The 12,353-nt window shown below is 59.2% G+C and overlaps 1 long non-coding RNA gene across 1 annotated transcript; it reads right to left on the reverse strand.

Annotated features, from left to right (window-relative positions):
* Positions 1–7,710: 7,710 nt before the first annotated feature.
* LOC124078792 (uncharacterized) lies at positions 7,711–10,625 on the reverse strand. Its single transcript, XR_009224853.1, has 4 exons — positions 10,517–10,625; positions 10,335–10,422; positions 9,865–9,966; positions 7,711–9,280 (listed from the first exon to the last, which is right to left on the reverse strand). It is a non-coding gene; the product is annotated as an uncharacterized LOC124078792 (long non-coding RNA).
* Between the last annotated feature and the right edge of the window lie 1,728 nt (positions 10,626–12,353).

Raw genomic sequence — 12,353 nt, forward strand, 5'->3', positions numbered from 1 at the left:
TAGGAGCCTAGACCGAGGCGGTGGCCTCTGTGATAAGGACAGGTTTCTACAACAGCTAAGGATCGGGACATACCTGTCCCCAAGACCTCTGGTTTTGCAAAGGGTCTCAAGTCAGCCCATGGGGTACAAAGCCCAGCTCCTCCGCTGACTTCCAGCCCCAGGTCTTGGGCAAGAAAAGCCCTCGCCCAGCCTTGGCCTCTAGCAGTTTCCAGAACCAGGTCCTGCCGGTGCCCTGCATTGGCACCTTCCGTGTGGTGGGTAGAAGACCCCTCCCCTCCTCAGACTGTCCCCCCAGGGGGCAGACACTGACACCCGGCCATGTGGGTGAGGGCAGTGAGCTGGCGGAGGGCGGTATCTCCTCCCACGCCCACCACGCACACTGCTGGGGGCCACCAAGCCTCCGGGCCTCCCTCCTGAGACCAAGCAGTGCTGTGGGGTGGGAGGCAGAGCTCAAGTGGCCCTGGTGGCTCTGCCCTCTGAGCCGCAGCCTCCTCGGCTGTGGAGTTGATGCTGCGTCCTTGACGGTTTGGGGTCACCTGAGGATGAGCTGGATGTGGTGGGGACAATGACAGTGCCTGGAGGCTCTTGACCGGGGTCTGCCCGGTGCCACCTCTCGTCCCGCGCCCGCCCCCCCACGCCCCAGCTGCTCTTGAGTGCAGGGAGGCCGAGGTGGGGTCTGAGCCCGGCAGGCCAGGCTCGGCTCGGCTCTGACTCCGGCTGACCCTCAGGGCCTTCAGCTCTGAGCCTCTACACCAGGTGGCTGTGGTTACCATCCCCAGGAGGGAGGCCAGCTCTCAGACAGCTCACAGTGCCAGGGCTATGTGTCCATGTGTCCAGGGCAGCCCTGTTGTTGGAGGTGGGACTGTGGCCCCAGGCCCCCTCCTGGCCCCAGGCCTGGCAGCTCCCTCGGGGAGTGCTGACCTCCCAGCTGCCCCTCCAGCTGCTGTTGGTGAAAAACAACTTTTTCGGGGCTGCCTGCTGCAGCCAGAATGTTGTGTAACTCAGGCCCACGCCCCACAGGGCTCCGCTGTCCCCTGGGTGTACCCTGGGGCTGTAAACAGGGCACTCAGCAGCCATGCTGCCCCGACTCCTGGCCTCCGCTAACACCTGGAGTCCTGGGAGGCTGTTCCATTGTCTGCCTGACAAGGGGCACTGAGGCCCTGAGAGGGAAGGGCTCACTCCAGGTCTCGCATGGGCTGTGGCTGACCTCCAGGCAACTGCCTGCCCCTCAGGCAGCTGTGGCCACAGCTGCTGCAGGACAAACGTCCGCTCTGCAACAGGGGGACCTTCAAGAGGTCAGGACCTCCAGGAGGGTGGACAGCTTCTGCCCCAGCTGTCACCCTGCCAGTGGACACCATCCCCTCACCCCCCATTTCTTCCAGCACATGTTGACCATAGAGGAACATTCTGGAATGGTTCCCAGCTGAGGGGAGAGGGGCACCTGGGGCTGTGCCCAGGCTTGAGGCCAGCCTGGGGAGGGGCCGGCCGCTTTCTGCCAGAGAGGGCGCCGGACCCTCCCTCCCAGGCCCTGGTCCACAGTCATCAGGCCCTTCTGGCCCGGCCTGGCCCTTGTTCTCATGGGCAGCCTTGGGTTTGTACAGTGGCTCCCCTGCCTGGACCATTCTCCCAGGGCCGTGCTTCCTCCCCACTGACCTTCCCCTCCAAGACCAACTGAGAAGTGGCCCCCTTAGTGTCCGCTTCAACCCCTGGAGCCCCAGGATGTCACCATATGTGGCAAAAGGGACTTTGCAGATGGGATCAAGTTAAGGAGGCTAAATGAGGAGGTGATCCTGGGTCACACAGGGGCCTGGTGCAATCCCAGGGTCCTGAGGGGGCTGAGGGGTCACACAGAGAGGAGAGCACAAGGGCTGGCGACCACGGGGAGGGCCGATGGCAGATGGCCTCTACAGCTGACAGGCGGGGCAGGGTCGCACTGCAGCCACCAAGACCTCAGCCCAGGCGGACACTGCCCAAGTCCAGCTTCCACGACTGCAAAGAATAGAGCCTGCGGCTGGAACCCACAAAGTCGGTGATGGTCTGTCACAACGGCCCCGGGAAACTCCTGTGCTCTCTAAAACTTGTCTCAAACTTGAGTCCCTCCCGGAAGCCCGGGCCCTGCCTACGTCACGGAGCTGAGGGACCCGGCCAGCCGCGGCTCCAGGCATCAGCTGATCTTGGTGTTCATTCAGATCTTGAGTTCTCTCCCCTGGAGCGCCAGCTCCGTGTGCTCACGGACTTTGCTTATCACAGCTGTGTCCCCAGAGCCCACCAGTGCCCGGAAAATGGCAGGTGTCCGGGGAATACATTCTTCTTGGGACCTAGAAGTCCAGCTTGGTTCTGGGACTCTGGGCTCAGGCTGGCCACGTCACTCCAAACCAGACCCCAGGATGCCCGGGAATGCGGGGAATGCCAGGGAATGCCGGGGAATGCCGGGAAGCCTGGGGTGTGAGACCCAGAAAGGAGAGGGGGTGGCAGGGGCTGCACTTCACCACTGGGCTCCCTGAGGCTAGGGTCCTCTCTGGTTTGGAGGAGCAGCGTCCACATCAGCAACGCTCCTCCACTAGGGTAGGCTCGTGCTGTCCATGATACCCCAGCCACCTTCAGCCCCTCTCTGGAACCATGAGGCTCTGGGGACACCCAGACCAGGAGAGCCCCCAGGAAGTGGAGGCCCTGTCCTCTCCACCTCAGTCTCCACCTCTGACCTGCTCCTTCTTCAGGAGAAGAGACTTCTACTCCTGGACTCCGGGGCCACCCTCCCTCCCTCTAGAGCCCCTAACTGGGAGGCCCCCTCTTCCTGGGCTGCCCACACGCTCTCCGCTGACCGCCTGTCTTCACCCACACACTGGTCCCAAGCCACACTTACCTCCCTGTCCCCAAAGAGCTGAGTTCTACCTGCTCAGGTCCAGAGCTGGTGGCCACTCCAAACCCAGGTGAGCAGAGGTAAGAGGGAAGTGCCCAGCCCACCCGCGTGCACACGCCCACGGCTCCCCAGGACGGCTTGCTCCGACCCGAGAGCATGCGGGGTGCTGGGCCTGCTGAGGACTGGCAAGCTTGGGTGCTTTTATGTTTTCAAGGTCATTTTTATTATGAAGGGCGACACATGCAGAAAAGTACCCCAAGTCTGCTAGCTCGTTGCATGACCTCAAAGCCACCGTACACCCATCACCTGGGGCCGGAGACAGCGGGGGCCCCCTCCAGCCTCATGGAGGACCTAGCTTCCTTCCTCTGGGGGCTCCCATGGCCGGCAGCAGGACGTCCCCTGCACCCTCAGCCCTCACCAACACAGCCGCTCTGTCCGTGCTCCGCCCATCTGGCTTCCAAGCTCCACCTCCGGCTTGGAGGCTCCCCGTGGCGTGGCTGCAGCCAGGGCGACTCACAACACCACGGTGCAGAGCCTGCCCCAGGAGCCTCCCGCTGATGGGCACAGGGCTGGTTCTGAAGGGCTGCTGACCGTCATGGCTGGTGCCCTCGGGCAAGGTTTCTGCTGAGTGGGCGTGGGGCCTGCGTTCAGGACTGTGCACTTTCCGAGGGGGTCCTGGTCTGCACCCCGCCAGCTCTGGGATCCTACTGCTGCACCCACCAGCGCTCCCGAGGCCAGTCTTGGATTCATGGTGTTCCCAGGCAGGTGGTGGTGACTCGCGGGTTTCAACTGCAACTCGTGACTGGGAATGAGGTTGGGCGGCTTTTCAAGCATTTGCTGGTCATCAAGGCATCCAGAGGCGGAGCCTGTCCAAGCCGGGCTCAGGTCCCCTGCTGCCTTCTCTCCTTGCTTCTGAGCTCTTGGTTTACACAGAAAATGCCCTCCCCCACAGATGGACCTGGAGGACATGTACTGGTGAAGTAAGTCAGGCCCAGGGCAGACTCTGCATGGTCCACTCCCACCGAGCCCTAAACTGGGCAAAGGTGCAGAAGTAGACCATGGGTGGAGGTTACCATGAGGCGGGTCGTACGAGACGCGTTCCAATGGCTGCCCGGCCCAGGGCCCCGTCAGCACTGTGTACTGTGGGCTGCAGAACCTGTTCTGCTCTCTGGGACACATGGTGTAAGGTTGGCATCATTCATTTCTTAACCAGTGACAGAACTTTCTGGTAGAGACATCGGTTTCAGAGTTTTCTTTGTGGGAAGGTCTAAACTGAGGCTTTGGTTGCTGTAATAGATTGTCGGATTTCCTGTCCCCTCTGGGACAGCTCAGGTGAGCTGCGTTCTCTGGGCGTGTTCATTTCTAGAACGCAGGTGTGTAAACACGGGGCTGCACAGAATCCCCTTTTATGTCTTCACTGTCCTCAGTTTCTCTTGACATGGCTGCTTGCTCTTGTCTCTCTTTATCTGACTCAGTCTTGTCAGGGAATCTGAATTTTTTTTTCTTTTTCATTGGAGGGACAAGTTCTGTTTTGTTGATCCTCCCCTATTGTTTATTTGATTTCTAGTTCACTAATTTCTGCTCTTACCTTTTTTTTTTATTCCCTCTCTCTTACTTTCTTCTTTAGGATTAATTTGCCTCTTTAAAAAAATCATGCTTAAAGGAATAAATTTGCCTCTGGCACAGCTTTGGCTGCATCACCCAAGTTCTGTTCTATTTTTTGTTTTAACCTGGAAACCCTCTAGACAGATGCTGCCCTCCTGGTCATTCCAGAAGTACTAGAGTCTGTATGAGAACACAGAATCTGTAACCAGGTAACCTGCGTTTGAATTTCAGCTCTGCAACTTTCTAGCCATGACTGGGGGACTTAACTTCTCTTTCCTCAGTTTTCTCATCTGTCAGATGGAGTTAATCTTAATTCCCTCCTGGTGACAAAGTCACTAAAACACTTAAAGTAGTTCCTGTCACAAGGAAAATGTGTGTCACTGTGCCTGGCAATTTTTTTTTTTTTTTTTTTTGGTACTGGGAATTGAACCCAGGGGCACTTGACCACTGAGCCACATCCTCAGCCCTATTTTGTATTTGATTGAGAGACAGAGTCTCACTGAGTTGCTTAGTGCCTCGCTTTTACTGAGGCTGGCTTTGAACTCATGATCCTCCAGCCTCAGCCTCCTGAGCTGCTGGGATTATAGGCATGCACCCCGGTACCTGGCAGTTTTTTTAAACATATATCTAACAACCTATATATAATGTGCTAAATCTCAACTCCTCTGGAACATTAATGATTTTTAAGTCACCTGCCAGCAGCCAGAGTGAGCCTCTTCTCTCTGGAGTCCACTCTGCCATCCTCTGGGGATCTGCCCCCACCTCATGTGCTGGTCCTGGCTTTGCTCCAACACAGCACTGAGGGACTCTGCCGAGGAACATGGGACCCACGTGGTGTCCCCTGACAGCTTCAGCCTGCCCTGGAAAAAGCTGGCCTTGCCCTGTGGTGCCCGCAGAGGGTCTCCTGCAGGCTTCACTGAGGGTGTGCAAGAGGGGGGCTTCCTCCCCCTCAGTGACGACACGAGGGGCCTTCTTTTGCGGAGCTGAGTTTCCCTTGGAAACTGGCGTCTGCAGTCCAGGAGCTGGGCTTATCTCTGCCCAGCAGCTCAGCTCGTCTGCACACCGCTGCCAGATCCACCCCTCTCCTCCTCCAAGCTCCATGCCACACCCCAGGTGGCCAGCCTGGAGCTGGCTGTCCAGATTGCCCCAAGCCCCCGAGCCCCCCAATCCGCTCCCTCAGCAGCCCCCCCCCACTGCCAGCTGAGATTCGTCTCCCAGAAACCCCTGAGCCTTGCCTGGTGAAGCCTCCCATTCCGGCCTGGACACCTGTCCACATCCTTTCCTTTGTTCCTCTCACTGCCCTGTCCACGGGTCGAGGAGAGAGGGAGGGAAATGCACGGTCCTGGACTGGCCACTGAAATCAGGTGCCTTTACATTTATTTCTAGATTTTTCTCTGTGGCCCATCTCCACAGGACCTGACTTGAGACTGCAGGGAGAGGCACTTTGCAGGAGGGACCACAGGCTTAGAAGCAGTCCTAGGGCTGCTCTGCCATGCTTCTCATCTCTCTGAGCCTCAGTTTCCCCTTCTGTAAAGTGGTACATTCAAAATGCATGGTAGTCTCTTTTCCTTTGCCATAACAAAATACCTGAATCTGAGAATATGTAAAGACAAGAGGTTTATTTAGCTCGTACTTTTGGAGTCTGGAAGTCCATGATCAGATAGCCCCCTGACTTGGGCTCTGGTGAAGTCCTCGTGGTCCATGACATCATGGTGGCAGCATGCCAGAGGGGAGCGCATGGCGAGGCAGGAAGCCAGAGAGCCGGGAGGGCCAGCCTTGCTCTTCCATAACAACCCCCCCATGAGAACGTCCCCCAGTAGTACGTGAAGCCTTCCAAGGGCAGCCCCCCGCAATCTGACAACCTCCCACGAGGCCCCGCCTCCCACTGCCACCCTGGGGACCAAGCCTCCAGCACAGGAACCCCGGGGGGAATGCACCTCACAGAGCTGTGGCTGGGGGTGACCTCCTGCCTGCAGTGTCCTGGGACAGTGGACAAGCTCCCACCCCCCACTCCCAGGGTGGCTCCCGCCACTGCCCAGATGTCCAGGCCCACTCCAGCCTTGGGTCTGGGTGGCACTTTCTAGGAGTGGCCCCTGTGACATGGCGGATGGTGTGCCCAGGGGGCCCTTGTGGGGATCTGCTCTGAATGACCATGCCTTCCGGTCCTGACCGTCACTACATTTCGAGGTGACTTGAGCACTGTCCCAGCTTGGACAGCTAGGCGTGGCTCCAGGAGCAGGCGTCACCACAGGGGTCAAGTTCCACTCACCTGTCCCCGTGGAATCCCACCCTTGCCGCATTTGAACGGCTTCTTCCCAGTAAAAGGTCCAGCACGCGCTCCTCTCTCTTTCCAGGACCCCTAGGGTCAGAGGAGCCGCCACAGGACCCAAGGAGAAAGGTCTCTCTCTCTCTCTGTGGTTAAATCGTGCAGCCCAGTTCACCTGGAGTGACCCTGAGGGTTCAAGTCGCGGGACGGCAGGCTCCGAGCGCAGTGAGAGGGGCGCCTCCCCCGTGAGCCCAGACCAGCTCCCCAGGGCTCCTGGCCCTCGAGCAAGGCCACAGGACTGTGTCCTTTGGGTTGGTTGCACGCACCTGGGACTCTGGGGGCCAGTGCTTGGGCAGGGCAGACTCCTGCCGCTCACAATGAGAATGTGCTGCTGAGGGCTGTGTCCCCGCGTGGGGGTGGCCTCTGAGCGAACCCTGACCAGCCAGCATTGAGGGCCTCGACCCCGTCAAGGGCGGGACGGGGCCCTCGGTGAGCTTCACAGACACTGAAGCTGGGGCCACCTTCAGACAGATAGGATGTCCTGACCCAAACCGTCCCCCGGGCCACTGAGGGAGAAGTCACCAGCCCTGTCCCCGTGTGTCTGCTGACGCTGGGGCGGCCTTCCTCCAGGTTGGACCTGCCCTGCTGCCAACAGTGGAGACCAGGGGACACTCCTTTCTGGGCTCACTGCTCCCTGACCCTCAGACACAGCCTCCTCCCCCTCCTCAGCCCTTGGGGCCCTTGAGATGGGTGATCAGATGCTGGGACGCTCTGGTCAGTTCACCTGTGCTGGACTCTCGGGCTATCATCTAATGTTTCCGTCCCCTCCACAGTTGGTGCTCCCCCAGCACGGCCGGCCCTCGTTCCTCCTCCATGCGCCTGGGCTTCCAAGACCAGCCTCACCGCCACCCGGCCACCTGGTCCTCCCCCTGCCTCGCCCACCATCCCCTTCCCTAATGGCCACCCCTCCCCCCTCCTCGGCTTTCCCTGTGCCGTGTCCCTACCTGGGACCCTCTTCCTCTACTTCCTCTCCACAGTTGCATGGACTGGTCAGATGCCAGGACTGGAGTGGCCGTGGGGGACAGGTGTGTGGAGAGAGCAGATCAGCTCTTTTGCGAGGCCTGGGCGTGCCCAGGGGTCAGCCTTTGTGCACACACCGAGGCTGGGTGCAGGAGGAAGAACAGGAAGTCTGGGTGGGAAGAGCTGGCTGCTGCCCTGGGCACCTGGCACAGTCCTTGTGGGAGCTAGGGACACGGGGTGGGCTGACCGGCAGTGTCACCCACATAAAGGATGAGGGAGCCAGGGCATCGATCCTCCAACTCCTGTTGCTACTGGACCTGTGCGTCCCCGGGGGGGGGGGGGCAGGGAACCACCTGGGCCCACCACAGGCCAGCGCAGCAGCACGTGGTCAGGCCTCGCGGACGGCGTGAGGAAGGCAGTGGGCGGCACCCCTTGGTCTTTCACTGAGTTGAAGGACGCTCAGTCACTTCCCTTGGCCTGTGTCCTGCCATCAGAAGCCTCACCTGTGACGACCCCACACTCCTTAGCGGGGACCCTGGCCAGGTCTTCCCCCGCGGGGTCCGCCCACCCCAGTGGGCAGGTCCAGGGCTTCCCTGTGGTTTGGGGGCTGGTGGCAATGTTTATATGTTTAAAAGGTTTTAAGAAAGAGGAGGAGAAGGGAGGATGGGAAGAAGGAAGGGGCAGGAGGAGAAGAAGAGTAGGCGCAGAGTCTCAGGTGCCCAGCCTGGCCCTCGGCAGGGCCCCTGCTCTCCCCACAGCTCGGCCACACCACCGGCACAGCTGTCCCCTGGGTCTGGAGTGCACTGGTGATCCAGAGCATCCCAGGTGGGGCCCAGCAGCCGCCCAGCCCACCCCTCTGTCCAGCCTGGTATGTCCACCGGTGTGGGCACCTGCGCCCGTCACACACAGGAGCGTCCTGCAGTCCAGGTGTGAGGTGTCCCCCACAAGCTCACGTGTGAGATGGTGCCGGAAGGTTCCAGGGTGAAGTACCCAGGCTGTGAGAGGCGCACCTTGGCACGCAGCGGAGTCCTGGTTAGCTCCCCGTAGGGACTCACTGGGTGGACTGCCGGCAGCCAGCCTGTGGCTGGAGGAGGTGGGTCACCAGGGGCGTGTCTTTGGGGCTTCTATTTTGTCCCTGGGGAGTAAAACTGTCTCTCTCTGCTTCCTGGTGGCCATGTCCTCAGGACATGTCCTCCTCAGCTCCTTCTGCCGCGACGTTCCCTCACCTGGGCCCAGAGCCAGCCGTCTAGGGACTGACCCTCTGAAACCCTGAGCCCAAAGAAAACTCCTCCTCTGATGGTTCCCGTCTGGTCTTTTGGTCACACCAGCAAAAAGAGGTGACTACAACAAGCCTGTGTGTGAGTTCGCGATCGCCCCCAGGACACGCGGGGACACAAGGCGCGGGCCTCCTCTGCGGGTCTCCAGACCCAGCGTGGCTGGCCGTGGGCTCCTCACGATTGTCTCTAGGTCAGCCGCTCAACGCCCTGACGGGGTCCAGAATCACCTCCTGGGAACACTGCAGGTGTCCACTGGAGATGAGGGGAGAAGCCAGACACTGTGGGGCTCGGCCACAGAAAGCCTGCACCTGGGCGCCCCTGGGAGCAGTGCACCAAGGGACAAGCCGGGGACAGAGGACACAACCCGGGGTCCACTCACAGGGGGTCCTGGAGCGGTCGGGTCCTCAGAGACAGCAGACGTGGGCCAGGGGAAGGGGCGGGAGTATCTCGTGGGACAGAGCCTCAGTTTAGGAAGATGAGAAAGTTCTGAACACCAAGTGGGGACAGTTTTATAACAAGGCAAATGTCCCTAAATGCCACTGGATTGTATATTTAAAATGGTAAAGTTTGTTATATGCATTTGACCACAATTTTTTAAAGTAGAAGAAAATAGCATCCCGGGGGCCAGTGGTCAAACAGGGAGGAGGAGCCTGAGGTCGAGGTGTGGCTGTGTCACATGTCGACATAAGCAATCCTCATGGGCCTGCGTACGCCGGGCTCCAGGGGCCTGATCTTTGGTCTGATGCCCACAGCCGCCCATGTGGAGCCCAGCCTGTGTCCTCGGGGTGTGCGTGAAGGTGGGGCGGGGCCAACGGAGCTTGTCCCCATCAGCTCACCTGAAACCCGGCAGTGCGTGGCTCGCTCTCCACACCACCTGGGCTTGGGTCTATGTCCACAGCCACACTGAGGCTTCCGCCTCCCCGTGGGTCTCAGTTCCCCTGTAGAGCGAAAGCCTCACTCCCTGGTGGGTCTTGTGAGCCTCTGTCCTACCCCTTTCCTGAGTGCGCGGTCTGGGCTGGGCTCCCTGGCCCCAGGGCTTGGCCTGGCTACCATCTCTGCTCTGGCAGAGGAGCCATGTCCCAGGACCCCCCTCAGCTGGGACCTAGACTTCAGCGCATGGGACCTGGGGGACATTCAATAGCCGAACCGACTTGAATTCAAGTCCAAACCCAACTCACTAACTGGTCGGGCAAGTTTCTTGCCTTCTCTGGGCCTCACTTGTCTCGCCCTGAAGTGGGCTAGTGGTCATCACCGCGGGGTGACCATGGGGAGGGAGGCGGGAAGCAGGTGGCGTGTTGCCAGATACCTGTGGGGGGAGCTCGCGGGGCCCAGCTGGGGGCGCGGGTTTTCATTGACGTGGCCAGGGCCTCCGTCCTTCAGCGTGGCTTCCTCACCTAGGGACAGGGCGGCAGTGCCTCAGGCTGCTGGCTCTGGCGGGCGGATCCTCTGCTCTCTCCCACTCTCTCAAGTGCGACCTGTCCCGCTCACCTGGGAGTGGCCAGCGGTGTGCTGCGGGACCAGGGCGAGCTGCTGGGCATGCATTTCTACACTGTATTGGGCAGGAGGTATTCAGGACATCCAAGGGCTGTGCGCTGACCTGGCCTCTGCCAGAAGCCTGTCATCCACACAGAGCCCTTTTCTATTTTGGTGTCATAGAGAGGGCCTGTTCAGGGCTGGGATCCAAGCTGCCCGTTATCTTGACAATGTATTTGCTTTTAATGCCAAATTGAGCCTAAAAATAGGCCTTGGAGGTGGTGCCAGCTGGGTTCTGCTTGGCCAGTGGAAGCCCTGGCAGCTCAGGAGGGGTCTGCTGAGCATCCCTGGCAGAGCCGGCTGGCCTCCACAGACCACCATCTGCCCCAGGACCAGATCCTACCTCCCCTGGGAAGCCATCCTTGACCCTTCGTCTGGGGTTCTCTGCCTGTCCCCCCCTGCCATCAGTTGATGTGCCTGTCCCCACCAACAGACTGTGCACTCCATGTGCTGGGGCTGCATCTGTCAGAGTCACCCTCATATTCCTAGCACATGACCAAGGAATGCGCTTGGCTCAGGGGAGCTTGGATTTGAACAATAATGGGGCAACCTTGGGGTTCCATAAGGACTGAATGGGAATACTTGGGTAAAGTAAAACTAAAACTCTGCTTGACCTTGGTAAGTCCCAAAATATGACAGGCCATCACCACCACCACCACCATCACCATCATCATCACCATCACCAACACCACCACCACCATCACCAACACCATCACCAACACCATCATCACCATCACCACCACCATTATCACCATCACCAACACCATCACCAACACCATCATCACCATCACTTACACCATCATCACCATCACCACCACCATCATCACCATCACTAACATCATCATCACTATCACCACCACCATCATCACCATCACCAACACCATCATCACCATCACCACCACCAACAACAACAACACCATCACCATCACCATCACTACCACCATCATCACCAACACCACCACCACCACCATCACCACCACCAACAACAACAATAACACCATCATCACCATCACCACCACCACCATCACCACCAACAACACCATCACCATCACCATCGCCACCGCCATCACCATCACCATCACCATCACTACCACCATCATCACCATTACCAACACCATCACCACCACCACCAACAACAACAACAACACCATCACCATCACTATCACTAACATCACCATCACCACCATGACCAACATTATCATCACCATCACCACTGCCATCACCACCACCATCACATCAGAGTTTCTCAAGAAGAGCCCATTTCATAGCTACATCAGGGGTGAAGAATGACTCAATATTTCTTGGGGCACAAAGGAGAGAAGGCACATCCCAGTCTTTCAGCAAATGACTGAAGGATCCCCAGTCCCCTCTGCAGGGCCCACTCGCCTACCCCAGCCTTCTCTGGAGAGCTGTCGTCTCCTCGGCCTCCGCAGTCCTCAGCCCCACCTGCAGCCCGAGCTTCCCAGGTAGAAGCTCCCTTGTCCTGTCTTGCAGAGGCGTTTTTCCTTCCCCATGGCCATGAAGACCTTTCCTGACTCCAGCAGGTCACGGTGTCTCCCAGAGAGTCCCAGAGCAGCTGTGGCTTCCATGACACATGGTCACGCACGGCCATGCTGGGCCCTCGGCTGAAGGGCCCTCATGCAGCGTCTCCAGAAGAACATGGAGCTCTGGACCCCACCAGCCTGTCCTTGTCACTTGGTGCATAAGTGGAGGTTCCAGGAAAGATGGACGGTGCCGGGCACAGTGCCCACTGTGGCAGTGCCCAAGTGCCAGTTATCATGCCATCTGGGAG

Source organism: Marmota monax, unplaced genomic scaffold, assembly GCF_021218885.2.
Source record: "Marmota monax isolate L192 unplaced genomic scaffold, Marmota_monax_Labrador192_F-V1.1 WCK01_AAM20220418_F8-fsc00009, whole genome shotgun sequence".
Classification (NCBI taxonomy): Eukaryota; Metazoa; Chordata; class Mammalia; order Rodentia; family Sciuridae; genus Marmota; species Marmota monax.